Source organism: Dipodomys spectabilis, unplaced genomic scaffold (assembly GCF_019054845.1).
Source record: "Dipodomys spectabilis isolate Male_0828 unplaced genomic scaffold, ASM1905484v1 ptg000043l, whole genome shotgun sequence".
NCBI classification, from domain to species: domain Eukaryota; kingdom Metazoa; phylum Chordata; class Mammalia; order Rodentia; family Heteromyidae; genus Dipodomys; species Dipodomys spectabilis.
The window spans coordinates 28,203,146-28,215,631 of record NW_024870720.1 but is presented as its reverse complement, the minus strand read 5'-3'; positions in this window follow the sequence as shown (position 1 = coordinate 28,215,631).

Here is a 12,486-nt window from a genome sequence, read left to right as displayed (position 1 = left end):
AAAATTAAAAATACAAAATTCATACTGAACAGAAGCTTGTAAAACTGGAAAAGAAGGGTTCATCTTCGTTTTTAATTCTATAATAACTTGGAGGATCAAATTCTTTCAGATGATTGTTGTAGGTTTAAAAAACGCAAAAGCTCCTTTCAGGATACTTGTAGATGCTCCTCTCATCATGCCTAGAACCAGGAATTTACAACACCAAGGTTGGCCAGGTCTTTATTTAAGATTTTCTTTTTCTTTTCCATCGGATGTGAGGCTTGAACTCTGGGCCTGGGCGCTGTCCCTGTGCTCTTCAGCTCAAGGCAAGCGCTCTACCGCTTGAGTCACAGCACTACTTCCGGTTTTCTAGTGGTTTGTTGGAGATAAGAGTCTCACGGACTTTCCTGCCCGGGCTGGCTTTGAACCGCCATCCTCAGATCTCAGCTTCCTGAGTAGCTAGGATTACAGGCATGAGCCACCAGCACCCAGCTAAGATTTTCTTTTGGTATAGTTAGGAACAGAAAGCCATTCCAGAAACCGATACTCCTTTCTCATTGCTGCTTTGTGGTTTGCCCAAATTTGCATTCAGAAGCCACTTCATTCTACACATCCGAAGTGTTCATTTAAACAATAGAGATTTCCTAATTCTCATCTGCGGATTCTAGAATTTTTGCTTCCATAAAGCCATCCAGATTAGATAACCAATAATTCTTGGAAGAATATTGGATACAACCACTTCTGCTACTCTATTGGTGAAGGATGGGTCACAGAGAAGAAAATATATTCGAGTTGGACAGCAAGTGCTACAGATAAAAATGGCTTGCATGGGCGGGGAAGGTGGCTCAGTGGTAGAGCGCTTGCCTGGCATGCATGAGGCCCTGGGATTGATTCCTCAGCACCACAGAAAGAGCTGGAAGTGGTGCTGTGGCTCAAGTGGTAAAGCACTAGCCTTGAGCTGAAAAGCTGAGGGACAGCGCCCAGGCCCAGAGTTCAAGCCCCATGACAAAAAAATTAAAATGGCTTGCAGAATTATTTTAGTGGATAGATGAAACAGATTATAAATGAGTTTCCAGGATTAATCATCAAAGCCACACACCTCAGAACAGGGATACCAGGGAAGCTACTGTTTCTACCAAGATCAGGACTATTAACTGATAAATTTAAGGCATAACTGAAGCATGTCTTCAAAACTACTTCCCCTTTGTTACTAGAGGTTTTAGGTGAAAAATTGCAGGCCACCTACAGTCAGAAGGCTTTCTGCCAAATCTTGATGTTGTAAGATTACTTACCCTTTTATATGCTTTGTAATTTTTTGTTGAAGGGAGAATGTGATGTATTGAATAAAAGGAACTAGAGAATGGCAGTGGCAAGGTAGTGAGCAGAAGCGTTCAATAGTCCTATGGTCACGTCTCAGTCTTTTGGTGAGTAAGTAAGCCTGTACTGTGAACTTCCGCCAGTTTTTCAATTGTTGTTCCTTTGGATTTGGGGCATGTTGACCAGAGAGGGTGGAGTAGGTATATTTCTCTTCACTACACAGAAAGCTAGAGTCAATGATATTGCTATATTAATGGGAATAAAATTGTATTCTTTTTTAAAGTTTAGGCAGGCACTGGTGGTTCCTGCATATAATCCTAGCTTCTCAGGAGGCTGAGATCTGAGGATTGCAGTTCCAAGTCAGTTGAAAGTGAAGCTGCAGCCCAAGTGGTAGAGCATTAGCACTAACCTTGAGTAAATAAGCTCATGTACAGAGCCCAGCCCTTGAGTTCAAGTCCTAAAACCAACACACACACACACACACACACACACACACACACACACACACAGAGCATGTTCTGGTATATTTCAGAAATGCTCTCTTTACAACTGGAAATATAAGGGGGATTTGTCTCTTACACTAGAACAGGGCAATTCACAAAAGTGTGGGATACCCCTATGGTTCTTAGGCTTGTCCATTCTGAGTCTCTAGCAATTCATCAATTATAGTTCAGATTTTCCTACCAAACACTGGTTCCCACATAGGCTTTGGCACTTAAAAATCTTTGTCTAGGTGGGGCGCTGGTAGCTCATGCCTGTAATCCCAGTTATTCAGGAGGATGAGATCTGAGGATGGCAGTTCAAAGCCAGCCCAAGCAGGAAAGTCCCTGAGACTCTTATCTCCAATAAACCACCAGGAAACTGGAAGTGGAGCTGAGGCTCAAGTGTTAGAGTGCTTGCCTTGAGCTGAAGAGCTGAGGGACAGCACCCAGGCCCGCAGTTCAAGCCCCATGACCGGAAGAAAAAAAAAAATCTTTGTTTAATTTGAGGTGACAATAGTTTTCTCAGTGAACTCACATCTCTGACAAACCTAAAAGGAGTGTTGACTTTGGTTTTCTCTCTTCTTATTTATTATGAGGATAGAATGACAATTTCTAAGTTCTTTATTTACCAGTCTAGAAACTGCTTGCCTTTTAAAATTCATTGTTATACAGGAAGACAACTAAGTTTACTTGTAATTTACTCTATTTTTTAGGCTAAGTTACATAATATAAAATATTTGCATATTTGTTTCTAGAAAGTATATGGGTGAATTCTTCTGCTTATTTCAAGGGTGTATTATGCTAACTACTGCTTAAATATACTCACACCTATGTATGTTTGTAAAAGCTGTACCCAGTCCCCTAAGTAATGTACAGCATATAGTTCATATCTCACAAAATTTGTGGCATTAATAATAAAGATAACTAATAAAAGAATGAAGGAAATATTTTCTTGCCACGCACTAGTTTCTGATATTACCAGATCACTCCCCAAGTTTCCAGTGCACTTGATTTGTCTTTAGAAAGATACAAGCCAAGAATTATTTCAACTTTTAATGTTATTAAATGTTAACCTACTAACTTGCTCTGAATCTGAACCCTGAAAATGTTGCTTTTGAGGTTTAATTTTAATGTTACAAATAAATCCTTGTATTGAAGTCCCATGCAATAATCACTTTGTTCTCCAGACAAACACCAAACAAATAGAACATAAGATTTAACTGTAGGTCATTTATTTGTTCAGTAATCAAGACTTAATACACCTGGTTTTGTCATAAGTTATCCTTGGTATATTTTATTATCAGATTAGCTTTCTCTGTTACGCAGAAATCTAAATTTTTCTATCTCTTTATTCCAGTCCTATGGCTTGAAATCAGGGACTGGAGGTCTGTCCCTGAGCCTCTCTGTGCTCAAGGCTAGCACTCTACCACTTGATCCACAGCACCACTTCTGGCTTGGTCTGTGTATGTGGTACTGAGGAATCGAACTCAGGGCTTTATGCATGCTAAGCAAACACTCTACCACTAAGCCACATTCCCAGCCCTATTCCATTCTTATTCAACCACTTATACATGTAGGAAAACAATATTGTTTTTTTTGGGGGGAGGGGTGTTGTTGTTGTTTGTGGGGCTTGAACTCTGGGCTTAAGTATTGTCCCTGAGCTCTTCAGGTCAAGGGCAGCATTCTACTACTTGAGCCACAGAGCCATTTCCAATTTTCTAGTGGTTAATTGGAGATAAGAGTCTCATGGACTTTCTTGCTTGGGCTAGCTTTGAAATGCAATCCTGATATCTCATCCTCCTGAGTAGCTAGAATTACAGGCATAAGCCACTAGCACCTGGCTTATAATATTGATTTAATTTTGATCGAAATAAAATTTTCAGTGAAAGAAAATTTATCACAAAAGAGGTATTTATTATCCAAATAATACTTAATTGATCTTGAACTATTTATGCAGAAATTCTGATCTACTAAATTATTTAATAGTTAGTATCTACTTGTATTACATACATTGGCATCTCCACAGCCCTGAATCTTGACTCCTTTTACCTGGCTTTGTTACTAATATAATGGAGTAAGAAAATTGCTAATTTTATAAATTTGTGATCAGAGGGTAACACTAATCACATAATCCTATCATATAAATGTGAACAAAACAAAGAGAATGAGTTTATTTAAGGAAAAGGAGACTAAGGTCATTGGATGAATAAACTTTAGAGAGATCTGATTCCGTAACAGCATCTATGTTAAGAGCATTTCCATTCACTTTCTATGTTTCAGTTCGTTTCACATAGTCAGTCACACACACACACACATTTTACTTTTTTCAAGACTAGGAACCCAACCCAAATCAAAGCACTCTACCACTGTGTCACCACCCCAGCCTACTACTACTTTTTTTTTTTTTTTTTTTTAAGAGCTATTGTACATACTTACCTTTAGTTAAGAATATTCTCTTGGCCAGGTACCAGTGGCTCACACCTGTCATCCTGGCAACTCAGGAGGATGAGATCTGAGGATGGCAGTTAAAGGCAGCCCTGGCATGAATGTCCATGAGATTCTCATCTTCAATTAACTACCAAAAAGACAGAAACAGAGATGTGGCTCAAACCCTGAGTGAAAAAGCTAAGGAACAGCACCCAGGCCCTCATTTTGAGTCCTAGAACCAGCACAGGGAAAAAAAAAACAACCTCTATTTTTCTCCCAAGTACTTCCTACTATAGATCACTGTTAAAAACAAAGGCCTATTGTTGATGTATTTTGCAATCTATTATCTTAGTAAAGTGTGATTGTTTTCCCTCTGTCCTTACCTCAAGGAAGTCCTACTCCTCCAAACAGAATCAAAGTTTCTAGTTCAAGTTTGTAGCAGCAATTTAATGTGTGTGTCTCTCAGATTAGACTCAATTATTAGCTTCAAGCTGTAAGGAATTAAGTGCCTTTCTAGCCATGTTCTCACCTAACACAGGGCCTAGTAGGTATGGCACAAATATTAGGTGAATGACTGAAAAAATCTATTGTTACTGAAAATGAGTTCCCTTCCCATAGCTTAGTACATTCCTTCCCCTCTCCACAACATGCTCTCTTCCTAGGCAACACTAGGCCCATTTAGTAAAGGCAGTTAATAATCACTTCTCTGGGGCAGCTACCACCTTATAAGGCAACAAGAGCCCCTTAGAGTGACCTTCAGGTCTGTGCAGCTGCAGGACCCTTATCTACTATTTGGACAGCAGCCATAAACCCTAGTCTGCCATGATGAAGCCCCTGGCCCACACGTCCACACCAGGGTCTCCCGGTCCTAGCCCCTTCTAGCCCCTCCTAAACATCCTAGGTTATATAGGTCACCTCAGACAATAGCCAGTGCTTCTTCTCATTTCTCCCTTGTGAGAAGGGGTCTTGCCGGCCCCTTTCCCAACAATAAACCTTTCTCTGTTCTCTGTTCCTGGATTCTGCATGGTATTCTGGCAAAGCCCAAATAATCTAACATCTATCCTTTCAGTATAAGAATGGTTAGTTTCAATTCAAATACCAATTTTTTTAATTCACAAAATAACAATAGCAACAACAATAAAAAAGTACAATGACATTAATGTATGAATAAGACAGTATGGGGAATGAAAAATAAAGCATGCTCTCTATAAAGACTATCAAGATTCTAACAACTTTATAACATTATGCCAAAATTGTCTGTTCATATGATAGATTTGGCTACTGGACATTTGTCTTATACTGGATTGACAAGTAGCTCAAAGTACTTAAGTGCTTGGCTAGAAAGTGCAAGATCCTGAATTCAATTCCCAGTTCTAGAAAAAGAAGATCAAGATTCATTACAAATATTAGCATCAAAGATATTTAATGTCCTGAGATAAAGGATAAAAATACATATACATGCATTATATATTGTATATATATATATATATGTATATATATATATATATATATGTACACTTTTTTGTATGCCAGTCCAATCAGAGCCTGAGCCCAGTTCCTAAGTTTTTTGTTTCTTTTCTCTCGAGAGTAGCACTCCATCTACCACTTGAGCCACAGCTCCACTTCAGGCTTTTGGAACTTTCTTGCCTGGATTGGCTTTAAACTATGATTCTAAGATGTCACTTTCCTAAACTGCTAAGATTACAGATGTGAGCAACTGGCGCCTGGCTGGTTTTTGTTTTGCTTTGTTTTTTTAAGTACAATAAACCAAGAGCAGTAATGAATGCCTGTAATCTCAATACGTGCAAAAAAAAAAAAATGAATTCAAGGCCTGGGCTCTATAGTACAATACCTTCTCTCAAAAGCACAAAAAAAAAGCCAGAAAAATAACAAAAGAGAAAAGCATTATAAATAGAGCAGAAGTATTCTCATCCTCTTTTAGAATATACGAGAAAACACTTTGTAAAGGTTGTACTGTTTGTCAATAGTAGCTCTTTCTCATTCATGGAATGATATGTTCTTGTATGCGTGCCTTTTGTATTTTCTTAATGTTTTACAAAGAACACATTGTTTTCTTATTCAGAAACAAATCATTTTCATAAGGGAGAGCACTAAGTTAGGTGGCAATGTGGAGGGAAAACAAAGTAGAGTAGTATTAGAAGCAGAGAGACTGACTACTACAATGGTAAAAGCAGGTAAAAAAATGGTAGAATGCAAATTAAGGCTGTGGCTTTGAGAACAAAATAATTAAAATATAAGAATAAGAAGTAAATAAGATTTAGTTATCTTGAGTCTGTGTAGGTTGTAGATACAGGTGGAGGAAACATGGGCTTACACATGATAATTACCATTGATCATGCTAGACCTCTACCAGTCAGAAATATAGGTTATAGAATCATTATCCTGAAACATGGCTATTAAAACTGAACCTAAATGAGATTCCTTAGGAGTATGCAAAAATGAAAATAAGGCAAAATTTTGAATTGTTAACTCCTGAAGCTTAAAGTCCAGGCAGAATGAAGGCATATTAAATACTTAAGACTTGGTGCCAGTGGTTCACATCTATAATCCTAACTACTTGGGAGGATGAGATGTGAGGATTGCCCTTAGAAACCAGCCATCCTAGGTAGGAAAGTCCAAGAGACTCTTTATCTCCAATAAACTACTGAAAATAAAAAATAAATCCCTAGGTGGAGCTGTACCTCATGTCAGAGCCTAGCCTTGAGCAAAAAACTTAGGGATAGCGTCCAGGTCCTGAGTTCAAGCCCCAGAAGTGGTACAAAAACAAAAAAGACCTTAGTAGGAATGATTGGACATACTAACCAGGTTAACTGGGTTTATTATGTAAACTACAAGATGTTAGTTTCCTGTATGAATTTGGCAATGACACAACTTGCTTCTGGTTTTGCTTTCAGTTACTTCCAGGTCTTTAATAATTGGAAAGGCAGTGACTCCTCTGAATGTTATCTGTCAAGAATGTCTGATTAGACTCTGTCCTCCAACTTTTTAACAAAGCTGTACACAAGTACCTACATGTTGTCCTTGTCAAGCATTGTTAGGAATTAGAGGTATAAATCTGCCTAATCCAGGGGATCAATTGTCAGGCCAGTGTGTGTGTGTGTGTGTGTGTGTGTGTGTGTGTGTGTGTGTGTGTGTGTGTGTGTGTGTGTGTCCTGGGGCTTGAACTCAGGGAGTGTGTGTGTGTGTCCTGGGGTTTGAACTCAGGGAGTGTGTGTGTGTGTGTGTGTGTGTGTGTGTGTGTGTCGGTCCTGGGGCTTGAACTCAGGGACCTGTGCACTGTCTCTGAACTTTTTATGCTCAAGGTTAGCACTCTTAACACTTGAGCCACAGCTTCACTTCAGCTGTTTCAGTAGTTAATTCGATTCTCATGGTTTTTCCTGCCCAGGTTGGCTTTAAACTGAGATCCTCAAATTTCATCTAACAAGTAGGTAGGAGTATAGGAGTGAGCACCTGGCTTTGTTTTTTGTTTGTGATAAAAGTGAACAACATAGCAACCTTATGCTTAATACTAATAAGTGGTATTTTGGCCCCATTTATACCCTTGATTTTAATTCCTAATTGTTAGAAAGCAAAAAAGGCAGAGAGGAAGTATTTTATTAGGACTCCCTTGGAAATAACTGATGTTGAATATCAGAAAAGTTAGGTGAGGTAGGATTGAAAAACAAATCTAGGAATGAAGAAGTAATCATAAGCCATTATATAACTTTAATATACATTTATCTGATTTGGGGAAGGAAGGGGAATAACAAAATGATGAAACAAGGACAAAGGGTGACCCATTGTAACAATACTCACAAGACACTTTAAAACTTGGGGGCAGGGAGTTGGGGAGGAAAGGGGTAGTGGGGAAAAAAGGAGTGGGGAATGTTCAACAAGAAATGTACTCATTACCTTACTCATGTAACTGTAAACCTCTGTACAGCATCTTTACAACATTTTTTAAAGAACATTTCAAATGGGAAAAAATTCAAATAGTCTCTCCACGGAAAGTATTTAGCTCAATGTCTCCATGGCAGTGTTATAGTTTAGTTTGGACATAGTTTGAGTATGTCCTCCAAATGTTTCCTGTATGAGAAGCCTAGTACTCAGAAGGATGGTGTGGACCTGTAAGATTCAGGGCCTGTTAGCTTCTCAGCCTCTAGAGACAGCCATTCAGTTGTCCAGGGAAATATGAGTTTCCGGTTTCTAGTACATAAAGCAAGCTTTTTCATTAGCACCAAGGAATTTGCATCTCATGCACCCCACCTAGACTCACCAGCTTCACATTTCTGGGTATTTCATTTGATACAACTTTATGTACTATTAGCGAGGGATAAAACAAATCTTGTCATTTTGAGATTTCATACTGTCCCAAGTTTGTAGTTTTGAATTTCATATCATTTGAGATCGCTTGGGAAATTCAGTGTTTTGAGTATTATTACAGCTATTCTCCCTGATAATATCTGGTTGAAAGAGCTAAAATGTCATTTTTATGGCATAGCTGGAGTGACATCTGATCTATTTGATGGCTAAATTTGTTGCTGAATGGTCTACTGTTGATGCATGTTGCAAACTATTCTCTCAAAGTGACTTACTTCAGAGGTTGTGTCAAATGTCTTCTTAATAATACCCTTTATTTAAAGGGTGTGTAACACAATTTCTCCCATAGCTTTCTGTTGTCCTTTATTGTGCTATGCCCCTGGCAAACAATTGGGTCATATTATGAACTAAATGTACAAACCCATTCTATGGGAGTAGTTGACAATGTGAGTAGGCCTGGTCTGCTTGAATATATTACCTTTCCATTTCTATATGACTATAGCTGCCAATGTTATACAAACATGCAGGACACAAGCAACAAGTTTCTTGTCTCTGAAATCACACATCTTCCTGAGAGTATCTATTTCTTAACTTTTATGGTTTCAACTCTCAGAGACAAAACTCAGACTTTTGTGTGTGTGATACTGGGTTTGAACTCACAGCCTTGTGAGTGCATTCTACCACTTGAACTATATCTCCAGCCCTGTTTTTTGCTCATACTTTAAAACTGGGTCTTCGTTCCCACTAAGGAGTGAACTGAGCATCCATCCTTTTAGGCTTCTGGTTGTAGTTGGAATCACAGATATATGCTACCATGTTCAGCTTCCCTTCACTGAGATGGAGTCTCAGAGTTTTCTGCCTGGACTGCTGTGTAACAATCTCCTATTCTCAACTTCCCACATAGCTTGCAAAGATAGGTGCACATCACAGTACCCAGCTATGTACTAAGAAGTCTTGTGAACTTTTCTGCCCTGGATCAGACCATGATCTCAGCCTCTCAAGTAGCTAGGATTACAGGAGTGAGGCACTGGCTCCCAGCTTCTCATCCCTTTTATAGTATCACTATTTTTCTGTAATGTTTAAGTCTTACACTCTATATAACCAAAAGAAGAGGTAGCTGATTTTTTATTTCAGTTGGGTACTTGTTTTTTCAATATTTTTAGCCCAAAAAATCGGTGAGGTTCCCTCAAATTAACTGTATTATTACCTTGCCTATTTCTGAGCTCATCGGTATGATTGAAGAGTAGAATATATGGCCAGCCAAGATCATGAGTCCAGTCAGTTAAGTCAAGATTAAACAATGTGATGAACACTTCTGAAGAAAAGGGCAGGTCTGTATTAGTCAAGACAAACTTCAGTGATTTACCACAATAAGCAGCTAATCTCCATGTGAAGACTCAAGTCACTCTTCTCTCTTGTGGCTTTACAATCGTGAACACATAGTTCCAATGTGAGTGTGTTTAGCTGCCTCAAAGTTGGTGAGATTTTGGAAAATTGTTCATGTGGTATTTTCATGAGCCAGCACTGGAACAGAAGTACATTCTCCTACTCGTATTCTGCTAGTTAGAACTTAACTGGTACAACTAACCTCTGTGTACATGTTTGGAAGAGAGGCTGGAAAATACAACATAACTGTGTCTTCAGAATAATCTATCATCTGCAAGACACTCCTGACCACCAAAAACAATTTTATCTCTTTCTTTCATCATAGAACATATACTCCACGGGGAAAAAAAAATCTAAAGTTCTAACTAGTTACTAGGTCAGGTTCAAATAATGTGTAATACTCTTTACTAAGTTCAGATGTGACCAATGAATTAAAATAAGCTATGATCCTTACTACCACGCCAGAACGCTGCATACTCAACACACAGTGGTGGTAGATCAGGAGCAGGAAATTACAATATGTTCTCTCATTTGGATAAAAGAAACGTGTGAGGTACTGTGTTAACAATGCATAATAATGAAATATTGCATTTTATAATGTGTCTCCTCTAAGTAAGTTTTGATGTTAACCCAGTTCTAATCTTTGGGAGAGATTTGTCTATTATTTTGTATGGCCCTTGACACATTACTTTTGCTCATTATTTTTCATGGTCATATCCTATGTAGATACTGAACTGTTAAGCTTAAAATTTTTTTATTATTATCTTTAAGTAGTTGTACAACGAAGTTTCCATCCCACAAAACAGTATATGAATACAAGGTGTCTGATAACATTGTCACCCATCGCTCCTAACCCATTCCTTCTCACTTTTTTTTTAAAAATTGAGATTAGGTGATTACATAAATTTCACATATTTCACAGTATTGTAGAATAGTGATAGTTAAAGTCACAAACACATCTTAACCTTCACAAGGCACATTGTCATTATTATGGTCTATACAGTTTATGAATTCTATGAGCTTTGACAATACAAGTTACTTTTTCCACATCAGATGATGTTTACATTTCTTTCTTTTTGCTTAGTGTAGGCTGTTCCTTCTTTCCCCTCTCATTCCTCCCTTCCCATCGCTGTCTTTGGGTTGCTTAGTTCTTTTTCTTCTATGTCCAGTGCAGCTGATAACTGCTAAGCTTTTATGGTCTACTTCCTACTTATGTATGTAAATCTGGGGTTGAATAGTTGCTCCAGTTTTTTGACACTTGAGCAATATTAGAGTTTTATGGTTTCATTAGTAAACTTCACTCAAAACCTAGTCTTCTAATTTATTTTCTCTATTATTTCCTTTTATCTAGTCTCAATAGACAATCAGCTTTTCAATTATTCCAAGTGAGTTTTACCAATTACTTTGCCTCTGCAAACATAGGTCTCCATCTTCCAAATTAATTTCTCCAGTATCTGTTAAAACATCACTAAGCCAGTGTAAAATATTTTCTTGTCTTAGTAGTAACCAATTTCTGGTACAAATTTTAGGATTAGTTATTGTTGTTCTAACTCCTATAACATAAACTCTCAAATCTCAATTTTCTTTTTTTCAAGAAGTTCAAAAGATTAGTCTAATAGAGGTACCTCTTTCAAGTAGTGTTTTAGCCACTCATATTGTTTCTCCTGACTCTGGTATCTCTAGCATAGTTTTCAGTCACCATGCTTGCTGATATCAAGCTAATGGAGAATAGGAGGACTCCATTAAGCCTGAAAATGAACATATATTTTATTGATGAGAACTCAATCACACTGGGCATAATCACATGAGGAAATTAAATTTAATTTAACTGTGTGTCCTAGAAGAAAATTAATAATTAGTCTCTGCCACACAGTTCTAAAAGGATAACAAATGCCAAAACAAAAACAAAAACAGAATGTCACTTCAGAGGCCTTGGTTATTCTAAAAGCTTTGACTTTATCTTACTAGCCCCAACAAAATCATTTCACTATTATTCAAGATCAAGAACTCATTTTCTTTCAAATAATGGGATTACTTTAGAAAGTTTTTGATATTGGGATACATATACAACACTACAAAGGGCCAATTAACCAATTTTAAGTTAAAAATGAAATGAATACAGAATTTTTTTTTCTCTTTTTTTAAGTCCTGGGGCTTGAATTCAGGGACTGGACACTGTCCCAGAGCTTTTGTGCTCAAGGCTAGTGCTCTACCACTTGAGCCACAGCTCCATTTCTGGCTTCTTTGGTGCTTAATTAGACATGAGAGACTCACAGACTTTCTTGCCTGGGTTGGCTTTTTTGAACTGAGATTCTCAGATCTCAGCCACCTGAGTAGCTAGGATTATAGCTATGAGCTACCGGCACCCTGCAATTATAATCTGTGTGTGTCTATGTTATCCTGGGGCTTGAACTCAGGGCCTGGCACTTTTGCTCAAGAATAGTGCTCTATCACTTCTGGCTTTTTAAATTTTGGGTAGTTTATTGGTGATGAATCTCATGTTTCTGCTAGGAATGGCTTTGAACTGTGATCTTCAGATCTGAGCCTCCTGGGAAGCCACAAGGGCCTAGATTAG